The sequence below is a fragment of the Oncorhynchus masou genome, chromosome 28 (genome assembly GCF_036934945.1).
Source record: "Oncorhynchus masou masou isolate Uvic2021 chromosome 28, UVic_Omas_1.1, whole genome shotgun sequence".
Taxonomy (NCBI): domain Eukaryota; kingdom Metazoa; phylum Chordata; class Actinopteri; order Salmoniformes; family Salmonidae; genus Oncorhynchus; species Oncorhynchus masou.
Window position 1 is genome coordinate 42,100,821 of NC_088239.1, and position 14,314 is coordinate 42,115,134.

Below are 14,314 nucleotides of genomic sequence, written 5' to 3' on the forward strand. Positions count from 1 at the left end.
TGGTACCCTTCCCCAGATCTGTGCCTTGACATAAACCTGTCTCGGGGCTCTTCAGACAATTCCTTTGACATCATGGCTTGGTTTTGCTCTGACATACACTGTCAACTGTGGGGCCTTATATAGACAGGTGTGTGCCTTTATAAATCATGTCTAATCAATTTAATTTACCACAGGTGGACAACAGTCAAGTTGTAGAAACATCTCAAGGATGATCAATGGAAACAGGTTGCACCTGAGCTCAATTTCGTGTCTAGTAGCAAAGGGTCTGAATACTTATGTACATGAGGTATTTCCGGGGGGTTTTATTCTAAAACCCTTTTTCACTTTAACGTTATGGGGTATTGTGTGTATATTGATGAGGGGAAAAGGTAATTTAATCTGTTTTAGAATAAAGCTGTAACATAACAAAATGTGGAAAAAGTCAAGGGGCCTGAACACTTTCCGAATGCACTGTATGTGAAGATTTGTTTAACTGAGTTTTTTTTTAAACAATACATTTATATCTGCTATCCAATTGCAAGCCTGAACAAATACAGATGGGACAATCCGAACACATCTTTGCCATCTCCATTTAAGTATAGTCTAGGCTAGTCTAGCTAGTAATAATGGCACGCAGGCAAAAAACAACATTTTCAGAAATCTTAAAGTAAATGATGTTGTCACGTCGTTGTTCAGTGATGACAGTAAATCGTCTGATGATCATAATACATTTCTTAATGTATTTGGTGATGTTTTCTGACTCTATCGTGATAAAATATTGTTATTCTATCATTTATATACTGAAATAGCTACCGTTTTCCTAAAAAACAAACATGTCTAATTCAAAAGTGTCAGATAGAACCTTATGACAGAACCCAGATTGACATTTCAGAGCCATAAGGTTCTGCGACTGCACCCCAACCAAAAAAAAAACGTATTTACAAATGTCTCAGGATTTTCATAATGTGCACTTTATGTACCTTTAAGGTGAGGGCCTTATGAAAGAAAATGTGAAAAAATGTATGCTCAATATCTCAGAACTATGCTTGACATTTTTACTTTTTTTTGTCATTTAGCAGACGTCCTTCTCCAGAGCAACTTACAGTAGTGACTACATACATTTTCATACTTTTTTTCCCGTACGGGTTTGCGTGGATAGAACGTTATTGTCCCAAGCACTCGAAATTCAGTGTTGCTGTAACCCAACATTAGGTTTATTCTACTTCATACTCTGTGGAAACCCAAAACCAGGTTTATGCTACTTCATCCTCTGTGGAAAATCCAACATCAGTTTTATGCTACTTCATTCTCTGTGGAAAACCCAACACCAGGTTTATGCTACTTCAACCTCTACGGACAAATAAGGAAGTCAAACGCTGACAGGATATCAGATTGTTGAGATGAGACTCAAGAATTGTTCCGATAAACCAAATTCATAACCTGTGTAAAGAATGTGCAGATTGTGATTGTTGTGGCTGTTGAGCAAACACACAACTCTCCTGTGCATAAAAATCCTGATTCACACATCCAAGATCATAAACAGAACAAAGCCAACCCCTCTCAATGTTCTGGAATTTAGAATCCAAATGGTAGTAATGACTTACCCATTGAATTAGATCTATGGTTCTAGCGTCAATAAGTGCTGGCTGGGTCTCAAATGGCACCCTACTCTCTTTATAGAGCTCGACAAAAAGATCGAAATTAGTTACCTCTTCTCCAAAAGTGATGTTAGACATTTATCCAGAGCTACTAGTGATATACCTTGTCCGACAGTACATTTCTCACCTAGTCAGCTTGGGGATTTGAACCAGCGACCTTTTGATTACTGGTCCTAACTGCTACCCTAGGTTATACTAGGCTACCTGCTGTTAGCTGATGAAGATTATCGGATAGAACCCAATGTGTTCTCTCACTCGCTCTCTCGCTCTCTCTCTCTCTCTATGGGAAAGGAAGAGGTAATTGCTCAGCCAACCCAGATCTGAGTCAGAGATGTATAATGCCGTGTAAACAGTCAGGGGAACGTGCCCATGCTGTCACGGCTTTCGTCTGTAGAAGGAGGAGCGGACCAAAATGCAGCGTAGTTACGGAAACTATACACGATAAACGATAAACTAACAAAATAACAAACGTACGAAAACCGAAACAGCCCTATCTGGTGCAAAACAAAGAGACAGGAACAATCACCCACAAACACACAGTGAAACCCAGGCTACCTAAATATGGTTCCCAATCAGAGACAATGACTAACACCTGCCCCTGATTGAGAACCATATCAGGCCAAACACAGAAATAGACAAGGCATCCAACATAGAATGCCCACTCAGATCACACCCAGACCAATCAACACATAGAAACATACAAAGTAAACTATGGCCAGGGCGTGACAGTACCCCCCCCCCCAAGGTGCGGACTCCGGCCGCAAAACCTGAACCTATCGGGAGGGTCTGGGTGGGCATCTGTCCGCGGTGGCGGCTCTGGTGCTGGACGTGGCCCCCACTTCACCACAGTCTTGCCCCACCTTGTCCGCTTCCGTGACCTCCCAGCCACGGCTACCCTACTTAACAACACGGGACAGAGGGGCAGCTCGGGACAGAGGGGCAGCTCGGAACAGAGGGGCAGCTCGGAACAGAGGGGCTCTTCAGACTCCGGCAGCAGCGCCGGACAGGCGGGAGACTCCGGCAGCAGCGCCGGACAGGCGGGAGACTCCGGCAGCAGCGCCGGACAGGCGGGAGACTCCGGCAGCAGCGCCGGACAGGCGGGAGACTCTGGCAGCAGCGCCGGACAGGCGGGAGACTCCGGCAGCAGCGTCGGACAGGCGGGAGACTCCGGCAGCAGCGTCGGACAAGTGGGAGACCCCGGTAGCAGCGCCGGACAGGCGGGAGACCCCGGCAGCAGCACCGGACAGGCGGCAGACTCCGGCAGCACAGGAGAGGAGGAAGCCTCTGGCAGATCCTGGCGGATCTGGAAGAATCTGGCTGACTGGCGGATCTAGAAGAATCTGGCAGACTGGCAGATCTGGAAGAGTCTGGCAGACTGGCAGATCTGGAAGAGTCTGGCTGACTGGCAGATCTGGAAGAGTCTGGCTGACTGGCGGATCTGGAAGTGTCTGGCTGACTGGCGGATCTGGAAGAGTCTGGCTGACTGGCGGATCTGGAAGAGTCTGGCTGACTGGCGAGATCTGGAAGAGTCTGGCTGACTGGATCTGGAAGAGTCTGGCTGACTGGCGGATCTGGAAGTCTGGCTGACTGGCGGATCTGGAAGAGTCTGGCTGACTGGCGGATCTGGAAGAGTCTGGCTGACTGGCGGATCTGGAAGAGTCTGGCTGACTGGCGGATCTGGAAGAGTCTGGTTGACTGGCGGATCTGGAAGAGTCTGGTTGACTGGCAGGATCTGGAAGAGTCTGGTTGACTGGCAGATCTGGAAGATCTGGAAGGCAGATCTGGAAGTCTGGTTGACTGGCAGATCTGGAAGAGTCTGGCTGACTGGCAGATCTGGAAGAGTCTGGCAGATCTGGAAGAGTCTGGCTGACTGGCAGATCTGGAAGAGTCTGGTTGACTGGCAGATCTGGAAGAGTCTGGCTGACTGGCAGATCTGGCTGCTCCATGCTGACTGGCAGCTCTGACTGCTTCATGCTGACTGGCGGCTCTGGCTGCTCCATGCTGACTGACGGCTCTGGCTGCTCCATGCTGACTGACGGCTCTGGCTGCTTCTTGCAGACTGCAGCTCTGGCGGCTCCTTGCAGACTGGCTGCTCCTTGCAGACTAACAGCTCCTTGCAGACTGGCAGCTCCTTGCAGACTGGCAGCTCCTTGCAAACTGGCAGCTCCTTGCAGACTGGCAGTTCCATGCAGACTGGCAGCTCCATGCAGACTGGCAGCACCATGCAGACTGGCATCTCCGGCTGCTCCATGCAGACTGGCAGTTCTGGCTGATTCATGCAGGCTGGCAGCTCTGGCTGCTCCATGCAGGCTGGCAGCTCTGGCTGCGCTAAACAGGCAGGAGACTCCGGCAACGCTGTAGAGGCGGAAGGCTCTGGCAGCGCTAAACAGGCGGGTGTCACGCCCTGGTCAAAATATATTATGTTTATTCTTAATTTATTCGGTCAGGCCAGGGTGTGACATGGGTTATTGTGGTGTGTTTTTGTCTTGGGGTTTTGTGGGATGTCTAGCGTTAGTCTGCCTGAGGCGGTTCTCAATCAGAGTCAGGTGATTATCGTTGTCTCTGATTGGGAACCATATTTAGGCAGCCATATTCTTTGTGTGTTTCGTGGGTGATTGTCCTTAGTGTCCTTGTTCCTGTCTCTGTGTTAGTTTACACTAGTATAGGCTGTTTCGGTTTTCTTTATGTTCTTTGTTTGTAGTATTTGTATTGATTCGTGTTTACGTTTGTTGATTAAACATGGATCGCAATCTAAACGCTGCATTTTGGTCCGACTCTCCTTCACCACATGAAAACCGTTACAGCGGGAGACTCCAGCAGCGCAGGAGAGGAGGAAGGCTCTGGCTGCGCTGAACAGGCGGGAGACGCCGGCAGCGCAGGAGAGGAGAAAGGCTCCGGCAGCGCTGGAGAGGCGAGGCGCACTGTAGGCCTGATGAGTGGTGCTGGCACTGGTGGTACTGGGCCGAGGACACGCACAGGAAGCCTGGTGCGGGGAGCTGCCATCGGAGGGCTGGTGTGTGAAGGTGGCACAGGATGGGCTAGACCGTGAAGACGTACTGGAGATCTTGAGAGCAGTGCTGGCACAGGACATGCAAGGCTAGGGAGGTACACAGGAGGCCTGGTGCGTGAGGCTGGCACCAACTTCACCAGCCGACTAACACGCACCTCAGGACGAGTATGGAGCGCTGACCCAGGTGCCATGAAATCCCCGACACGCTCCGTCGGGCAAATTCCATATTTAAAGCACCAACACAGCAACTCCCTCATTACTCTCTCCTCCAATTTCCCCATTAACTCCTTCACAGTCTCTGTTTCGCTCACCTCCAACACCGGCTCTGGTTCTGGTCTCCTCCTTTGCTCCTCACGATAAACAGGGAGAGTGGGCTCAGGTCTGACTCCTGACTCTGCCACACTCTCCCTGAGCCCCCCCCCCAATAAATTTTTGGGGCTGACTCTCGGGCTTCCATCCGCTTCGCCGTGCTGCCTCCTCATACCGGCGCCTCTCCGCTTTCTTTGCCTCCAGTTCTTCCTTGGGACAGCGATATTCTCCAGGCTGAGCCCAGGGTCCTTCTCCGTCTAATTCGTCCTCCCCTATCCATTCCTTCTTGTTGCTCCTGCTGTTTCTTTTGCCTGTTACCACGCCGCTTGGTCCTGTTGTGGTGGGTGATTCTGTCACGGCTTTCGTCTGTAGAAGGAGGAGCGGACCAAAATGCAGCGTAGTTGTGATTCATTTTATTAAATACGGAAACTATACACGATAAACTAACAAAATAACAAACGTACGAAAACCGAAACAGCCCTATCTGGTGCAAAACACAGAGACAGGGACAATCACCCACAAACACACAGTGAAACCCAGGCTACCTAAATATGGTTCCCAATCAGAGACAATGACTAACACCTGCCCCTGATTGAGAACCATATCAGGCCAAACACAGAAATAGACAAACAAGACATCCAACATAGAATGCCCACTCAGATCACACCCTGACCAATCAAAACATAGAAACATACAAAGTAGACTATGGCCAGGGCGTGACACATGCCCCCAACTCTCCCTCTCCCAGGCATAAGCAGATCTACAAGGGCAATTAAGGAAGGTTCTGGGAGTTGTAAGTTGAGAGATAGATATACACTGAACGTTTCCATGTATCATACGCCTACTTGCAAACAAAGGGTTTCTCTATAAACTCCTCTTATAAGCTTTTAAAGCTTTTAGAGCAGCTCTTCTACAGTGGCTATACTGTGTTGAGGATTCCCAGCACTGCTAAGGATGATAAACAGAAACAGGAAGTGATCTTCCATTGTCCTGTGGCTTGGAGAGGTCCTCCCAGGTTCCTCCCAGCTAACAACAAATGTTCCCACAACTTTACAGAATGTTCCCTTAAGAGTTTCATGAGGCCATTAACTAACGTTTTCATAGGAATGTTCCCGTGATGTGCAAGGAATGTTTCAAAGAGACCATCCCCTTAATGTCAGATAGAACTTTCACAGAATGTGGTTGCCATGTTCTCAGAATTTTAATGTTCGTAGACACATTTCATGGGAACATTTCTGTGTATCAGTTGTCAGGATGTGCCCGATGTTGCCTGACGGTCCCAAATAAACGTCTCCAAAAAAATGTAACGTTACAATCACGCTTTGTTACAGTTGCCAAACCACTGATCCATTCATAGTGCTTTGTCTGTTGGCAAGGTTAGGGATAGTGTAACACACACAAACCAAGCTTTTAACTTAGTGTTTTGAACATACATGATTACATTGTGCATGTCCATTTATACAGTAAATATTATTCAACAAATCCAGGGATTTGAACTCACAAACTCTTCACGATACTCCAATCTTCCTGCTAGGCCACCATGTCCATGTACGGTATTAGTTTACTCTGACTATTCTCTCATCATTGATTAAGTTAAGAACAAATTATTTTATTAACTAGGCAAGTCAGTTTTAAGAACAGTGAGTTAACCTGTTGATGCTCTGGAGGCGCTATTTAATTTTTGGATGAAAAACGTTCCCGTTTTAAACAAGATATTTTGTCACAAAAAGATGCTCGACTATGCATATAATTGATAGCTTTCGAAAGAAAACACTCTGACGTGTCCAGAACTACCAAGATATTTTCTGTGCGTGCCCTAGAACGTGAGCTTCAGGCAAAACCAAGATGAGACGGCATCCAGGAAATGAGCAGGATTTTTGAGGCTCTGTTTTCCATTGTCTCCTTATATGGCTGTGAATGCGAGAGGAATGAGCCTGCCCTTTCTGTCGTTTCCCCAAGGTGTCTGCACCATTGTGACATATTTGTAGGCAGATCATTGGAAGATTGACCATAAGAGACCACATTTACCAGGTGTCCGCCCGGTGTCCTGCGCCGAAATTGTTGCGCAAAAGTCACCTGCCAGTATTTTTCCATGGGATACAGAGAGGAAAGCAAGCTTCCACGAACTGCATATCAATGAAGAGATATGTGAAAAAACACCTTGAGGATTGATTCCAAACAACGTTTGCCATGTTTCGGTCGATATTATGTAGTTAATCCGGAAAAAGTTTTACGTTGTAGGTGACTGAATTTTCGGGTCGTTTCGGTAGCCAGACGCAATGTAGAAAACGGAACGATTTCTCCTACACACAGACGCTTTCAGGAAAAACTGCGCATTTGGTATGTAACTGAGAGTCTCCTCATTGAAAACATCAGAAGCTCTTCAAAGGTAAATGATTTTATTTATTTGGTTATCTGGTTTTTGTGAAAATGTTGCGTGCTAAATGCTACTCAAAATGCTATGCTAGCTTTGCATACTCTTACACAAATTAGTCAATTTCTATGGTTCAAAAGCATATTTGAAAATCTGAGATGACAGTGTTGTTAAGAAAAGGCTAAGCTTGAGAGCAGACGCATTATTTTCATTTTATTTGCGATTTTCAGAAATCGTTAACGTTGCGTTATGCTAATGAGCCTGAGGCTTTAGTCACGATCCCGGATCCGGGATGGGGAGTTTCAAGAAGTTAACTGCCTTGTTCAAGGGCAGAATTACAGATTCGTACGGGGATTTGATCTAGCAACCTTTGCGGTTAATGGCTTAACGCTCTAACCACTAGGCTACCTGCCAACCCTAACTATACCGGCCCAGTAAACACATGCCCTAGAGATATCTCTTATTGGGACAGTGATTAGGGCGTTTGTTATTGCTGCTCGTGGCCTGGATTCAAGACCCGCTAGAGGAGTCATTTTTATCTACTGTCACATTGTTAGCAATGTACACTACATTACCAAAAGTATGTGTACACCTGCTCGTCGAACGTCGCATTCCAAAGTCATGGGCATTAATATGGAGTTGGTCCTCTTTTGCTGCTATAACAGCCTCCACTCTCCTGGGAAGGCTTTCCACTAGATGTTGGAACATTGCTGCAGGGACTTGCTTCCATTCAGTCACAAGAGCATTAGTGAAGTTGGCCACTGATGTTGGGCCTTAAAACAGGTTAATATGCACCACCAACATTAGATAACAATACAGAAAGCCCTTAAATTGTTGAAACAAATAAATCAAATCAATAATGAGAGAATAGTCAAATGAACGGATAACTGATACAGCCATGGTGATATAGCAGGAAGACCTAAATTTGAGTTCAAATCCCAGGTGAGGACCTGTTGTATAAATTAACATGAACAATGTAATCATTTATGTCAAAATATGTACATTGGAAACACTACGTTAAAAGCATTGTGTGTGAGTATCCCTAACCTTTCCAACAGACAAAAAGATCTGTGAATGAATCAGTGGTTCACCAATCAGGGCCTTGATGGCCTTGACAACAATAACAAGGTGTGAAGTGTAACAACAAAAAAAAAACGTTTTGGGGAGAACGTTTCTTTGGGAACGCGACATCCTGACAAGTGATACACAGAAATGTTCTTGCAACTTTCCCATAAAACGTGTCTAGAACATTAATATTGTACATTCTGAGAACATAGCATCCACATTCTGTGTATGTTTGGTAGGACGATGATGGAATATTCTCCTAACCGTCAGAAAACTGGACACATAAGAATGTTCATGGATTACAGGCAACATTCTCACTGAGCTAAAGGCTAGAGCAGCTGCTTTCAAGGAGCAGGACACAAATCCGGACACTTATAAGAAATCCCGCAACACCCTCTGACAAACTATCAAACAGGCAAAGTGTCAACACAGGACTAAGATCGAATCCTACTACACCGGTCTTGATACTCGTCGGATGTGGCAGGGCTTGCAAACTATCACAGTTTACAAAGGGAAACCCAGCTGCAAGCTGCCCAGTGACACAAGCCTACCAGACAAGCAAAATGCCTTCTATGCTGGCTTCAAGGCAAGCAACACTGAACTATGCATGAGAGCACCAGCTGTTCCGGATGACTGTGATCAGGCTCTCCATAGCCGATGTGAGTAAGATCTTTAAACAGGTTAACATTCACAAGGCCACAGGGTCAGACGGATTACCAGCACGTGTACTCAGAGCATGCGCTGACCAGCTATCAAGTGTATTCACTGACATTTTCCACCTCTCTCTGAACCAGTATGTAATACCCACATGTTTCAAGCAGACCATCATAGTCCTTGTGCCCAAACATGCCAAGGTAACCTGTCTAAATTACTATCCGTAGCACTCACATCCGTATCCATGAAATGCTTTGAAAGGCTGGTCATGGCTCATATCGACACCATCCCCCCAGACACCCTGGACCCACTCCAATTCGTATACCGCCCTAACAAATCCACAGATATCGAAATCTCTATTGCACTCCACACTGCCCTTTCCCACATCGACAAAAGGAACACCTGCGTGAGAATGCTTTTCATTGACTACAGCTTAGCGTTCAACACCATAGTGCCCTCCAAGCTCATCCCTAAACTAAGGGCCCTGGGATTAAATACATCCCTCTGTAATTGCATACTGGACTTTCTGACGGGCCGCCCCCAGGTTGAGAGGGTAGGCAATAATACATCCACACGCTGACCCTTAACACAGGGGCCCCTCAGGGGCTCCTGCCACACAAGTCACAGCCTTTTCTCTCTGCTACCGCACAGCTAGTGGTACAAGAGCGTCCGGGACCAAAAGGCTCCTGAACAGCTACTACCACATAGCCATAAGACTGCTGAACAGTTAATGAAATGGCTACCCTGACTTTCGGCTTGTCACCCACTATCAACATGTACATAGTATTTCAATCAATCAACTAACCAAACTTACATGTACATACAGTATTACCTCAATCAATCAACCTAACTACCTCGTACCACAGTACACTGACTCGGTACCGGTACCTGTATATAGCCTCGTTGCTTTTATTTTGTCTTATTTTATTGTGTTACTATTTTCTTTTGCTCTGTTTGTTAATTTTCTTATTTTTTAACTGTATTGTTGGGAAAGAGCTCGTTAGTAAGAATTTCATGGTAAAGTCTACAATTGTTGTATTCGGCTCGTGACAAATATTTTTTGTTTGTTTGATTTGTTCTTGCAACGTCCCATGAAATGTGTCTACAACATCTTATATTCTGAGAACATGACAACCATGTGCTGTGTATGTTTGGTGGGACTTTGATGGAATATTCTCCTTTAATACCAAAACATGCTAAAAAGGTTCTCAGAAGTTATTTACTAACATAGATAGAACGTTCCCCTAACTAAAGAAAAACTGGACACTATGGGAACATTGCGGATAACAATTACAAAAACGTTCTCTCTCTCTCTCTCTCCCTAGAATTGTTAGCAGGGCTCCTCTCTGCTCCTGTCCTCCCCCTCTGATTCACCTTCCGTTTCCGTGACAACGTGTGTGTGCCTCTAGCTGTGACCTTGCAGACAGCACGAGGCCAGCAGATTATACAGCAGCAGACAGACTCAGATGTACTGAGTACACTGAGTGCCTTACTAAGAGGAATTACCCATAGAAATATAATTCTAAAACAGACATTCCCATTCAACTTTCCATGGTCTACAATACCTTCTCCCTTTTTGTAATTCTACTTCTATGGACAGACAGTCCCTAGTGCACTTTACTAATATGATTTATTCATTTGTTTATTTACCATCACAATGTGTTTCTATTTCCATACTCTATTTCTGTAACACTCAATTTTCACAGGTGTCTTGGAATAGCAGTTGGGACCCTATCTTCTGCAGAACAAAACAGCATATTCTATTAATGTCTCTTCTAATTTCCCCCATCTGTCTCCAAGTGAGTTTAAAGTGCTTATGGTGTGTACTGTTGATAGTCCATTATGCATGGGCCTGTCCCTGGACAGCTCAATCCCAGAGAGAACTAATGTTGTCTATGTTCAAATGTACCCAGGAGGCATTTAATGTATTTGATCTATTACTTTTTAAAATCTTGTTACTATTTCTCTCTTTTGTTTTACTTAGTTTTGTGTGCTATTGAGGCTCTTTGCCACACTAGTAGCTGAAAGGAACAAGTCAAGTAAATCGGTGCTTTTGGAACCCGTTATGGTGCAGACAGTAAACAATGAAATGCTTGTTTTCCCTTTTTCCCCATTCCAAGTCACATTTGGCCCTGCCCATTTTCAGGCTACCCCATACTGTTCACTATTATGTCAGCCAATGTCCAGTTGGTTCAAGGCAGAGAGAGGGTTCAGGGTAGAGGAAGGGTTTTCTGAAGAGAATCTTCCCCAGGGGGGGGAACTAAGACTGTGTCCCAAACTGCACCCTATTATAATGCAGTACATTTGGCCAGGGCTTCTGGTCAAAAGTAGTGCACTTTGAAGGGAATAGTGTACCATTTGGAATGCGGACTTCTGGTCAAAAGGAGTGCACTATGAATGGAATAGGGTACAATTTGGAATGCAACCCATTAATATACAGAGTCTACTGTACCAACTCTTGCTTTTGAATTTGGCTGAAACTCTGAAACGCAACACTGAGCACGTTCATTGAAAAGCAAGCAGGAGAAGGCAGACTCAGTCAGCCCCAATGAGCAGCACCTGTGGCCCCAAGTGACAAGCAATCAGAGATCTCTGGTGCAATCCCTCGCTTCTTTCAACCACCCAGGCAGACAGGAATTTCTTGTCTTTCCTCCAGACAGGTGCTCATTAAAGGGACGCATCCTAAAATGCCCCCTATTGACTATAATGCACTACCAGGGCCTATAGGGATCTGGTCAAAAGTAGTGCACTATGTAAGGAATAAGGTGTCGTTTAGGATGCAGACAAGAAGCACAAATCTATTCTGTGGGCAACGCTCATGTCCTCCTGCCTAACGTTGGGGTCAAAAAGTCCATCGTTTCATTTCCTTTGGGCAGTTTCAATGTCGGTATGCCGAATGGCAACCTATACACTACTTTTGACCAGAACCCTAAGGGCCCTACATAAGAAATAGGGTACTATTTGGGACTCAGTCAATATCTGACAGACAGTGATGAACACTGAATACTGAGCAGTGATGTGGGGATATCTCCTCCTGATGCCTCTGACTGGACCACCCAGGGCTGGGAAATCAAGCACAAGGTCTGGCCAAAAGTAGTACACTTCCAACGAATTAGGAGTAAGAATACTAGAATGGACTTGAACCATCTTCTGAGGGGATAAAGGTCAGTCATTTTGGTCAGGGAGTTGTCCAACCATGGTCTGCCAGTGCTGTGAAAAGATGATACATTTGAAAAATGTAGTGTGTATGTATACTTAAAAAGTTTGTGACTTTTAGTGATTAATTTATGTCTGTCCCTCATTTTAAGGTGAACCCTGTTGAAATGACACATTTTTCTAAATATAGCATAATAAATAAACAACTAGCTATAAGATTTCACCTTCCTTATAACTGTAAAATACATATTTGTACATTTAATGTTAGAGAAAACGTGTATATTTTCTAAAGGTCTATCTTGATCAGATCAGCATCGCTGTGATTGTGAATGTCTCACAGAGCTCGAGCTTGGCTTCCGGAACTCGTTATGAACTCACCTTTCATGTCTGCTGCTTTTTGTTCTATGTTGCTCTGTCTGTATGCTATGTCTTGCTTGCTCTGTGTGTGCATATTGTAATAGTTATCTGTTATTTTACCAGGTAAGTTGACTGAGAACACATTCTCATTTGCAGCAACAACCTGGGGAATAGTTACAGGGGAGAGGAGGAGGATTAATGAGCCAATTGTAAACTGGGGATTATTAGGTGACCGTGATGGTTTGAGGGCAAGATTGGGAATTTAGCCAGGACACCAGGGTTAACACCCCTACTCTTACGATAAGTGCCATGGGATCTTTAATGACCTCAGAGAGTCAGGACACCTGTTTAACATCCCATCCGAAAGACAACACCCTACACAGGGCAGTGTCCCCAATCACTGCCCTGGGGCATTGAGATATTATTTTTTTGACCAGAGGAAAGAGTGCCTCCTACTGGCCTTCCAACACCACTTCCAGCAGAATCTGGTCTCCCATCCAGGAACTGACCAGGACCAACCTTGCTTAGCTTCAGAAGCAAGCCAGCAGTGGTATGCAGGGTGGTATGCTGCTGGCAATAACATGCCCAGGGACTGCGGTTGAAAATTAGCCGGCTGGCTAAAACCGGCACTTTTACTGAAACATTGATTAATGTGCACTTTCCCTGAAAAATAAAGTAAACTCAACTCAACTCTGTCTATGACAAACAGAAAGTATTTTTAGTTTAAAATCTATTAATTATTTGTAGATTACTGGTAATAAATCGATCCCTGAATGTGCTACAGTGACAAAACCACGCTCTCCAGCCACATTAAGATGTAAGAATTCCAGGCATGTGCGTTATTAGTGGCTTTGATGTAGGGTTCAGCCAAGAGTTGATGGACAGTCAGAGGAGCCAATGAAATGGTACGAGGGACATCCCGGCTTTAAGTGCTGTCCGATTTCACATCCTGCTTCACACAGGCAGACTATACATACTTCTTTGTCCATGAGATTCAGGGCTACCATTTAATGCAAGCCATTTAGATTTATGGTGTCCACATAGATTTATAAGCCAAAATGTCGGTCGGAATCAGTTGCAGAACCATGCAGGTCCCCAAAAACATGATACTTTACATCTAAGACATCAGGGCTCCTGAGTGGCACAGCGGTCTAAGGCACTGCATCTCAGTGCTAGAGGGATCACTACAGACCCTGGTTTGATTCCAGGCTGTATTACAACCGGCCGGGATTGGGAATCCCATACTGCAGCGCACAATTGGCCCAGCATCTTCCGGGTTAGGGTTTGGCCGGGGTAGGCCATCATTGTAAACAAGAATTTGTTCTTAACTGACTTGCCTAGTTAAATAAAGATGAAATACAATTTAAAAAAATATATATATATATAAATACACAGGCTAGAAACATTTTAGCAATTTTTTAATTTTTTTATTCACTCCTTGTTGCACACAACAAGCTTCCATTCCTCGTGTCACGAGGGGATATTTTGGCTGATTTAAGATGAAATCATGTGATGGTCAACTCAGTTACTTTATTTCGCACTTACTAGGCACAGACTATAGTATTTTTTGCCATTTGACTTCTTGAGATGGTAAAATGTTTTTTTTTAATGAATTTGAACAAGTGCTCTTTATGACAGAAATGTGTTTTTTTACCAAGTTACACTTCTCAAAAGGCACCGAATTGGAACAACCCCTTTTTGAAATAGGGTGCCATTTCAGATGCAGAGTTTCCTTAACCTTCTCCACTGAGA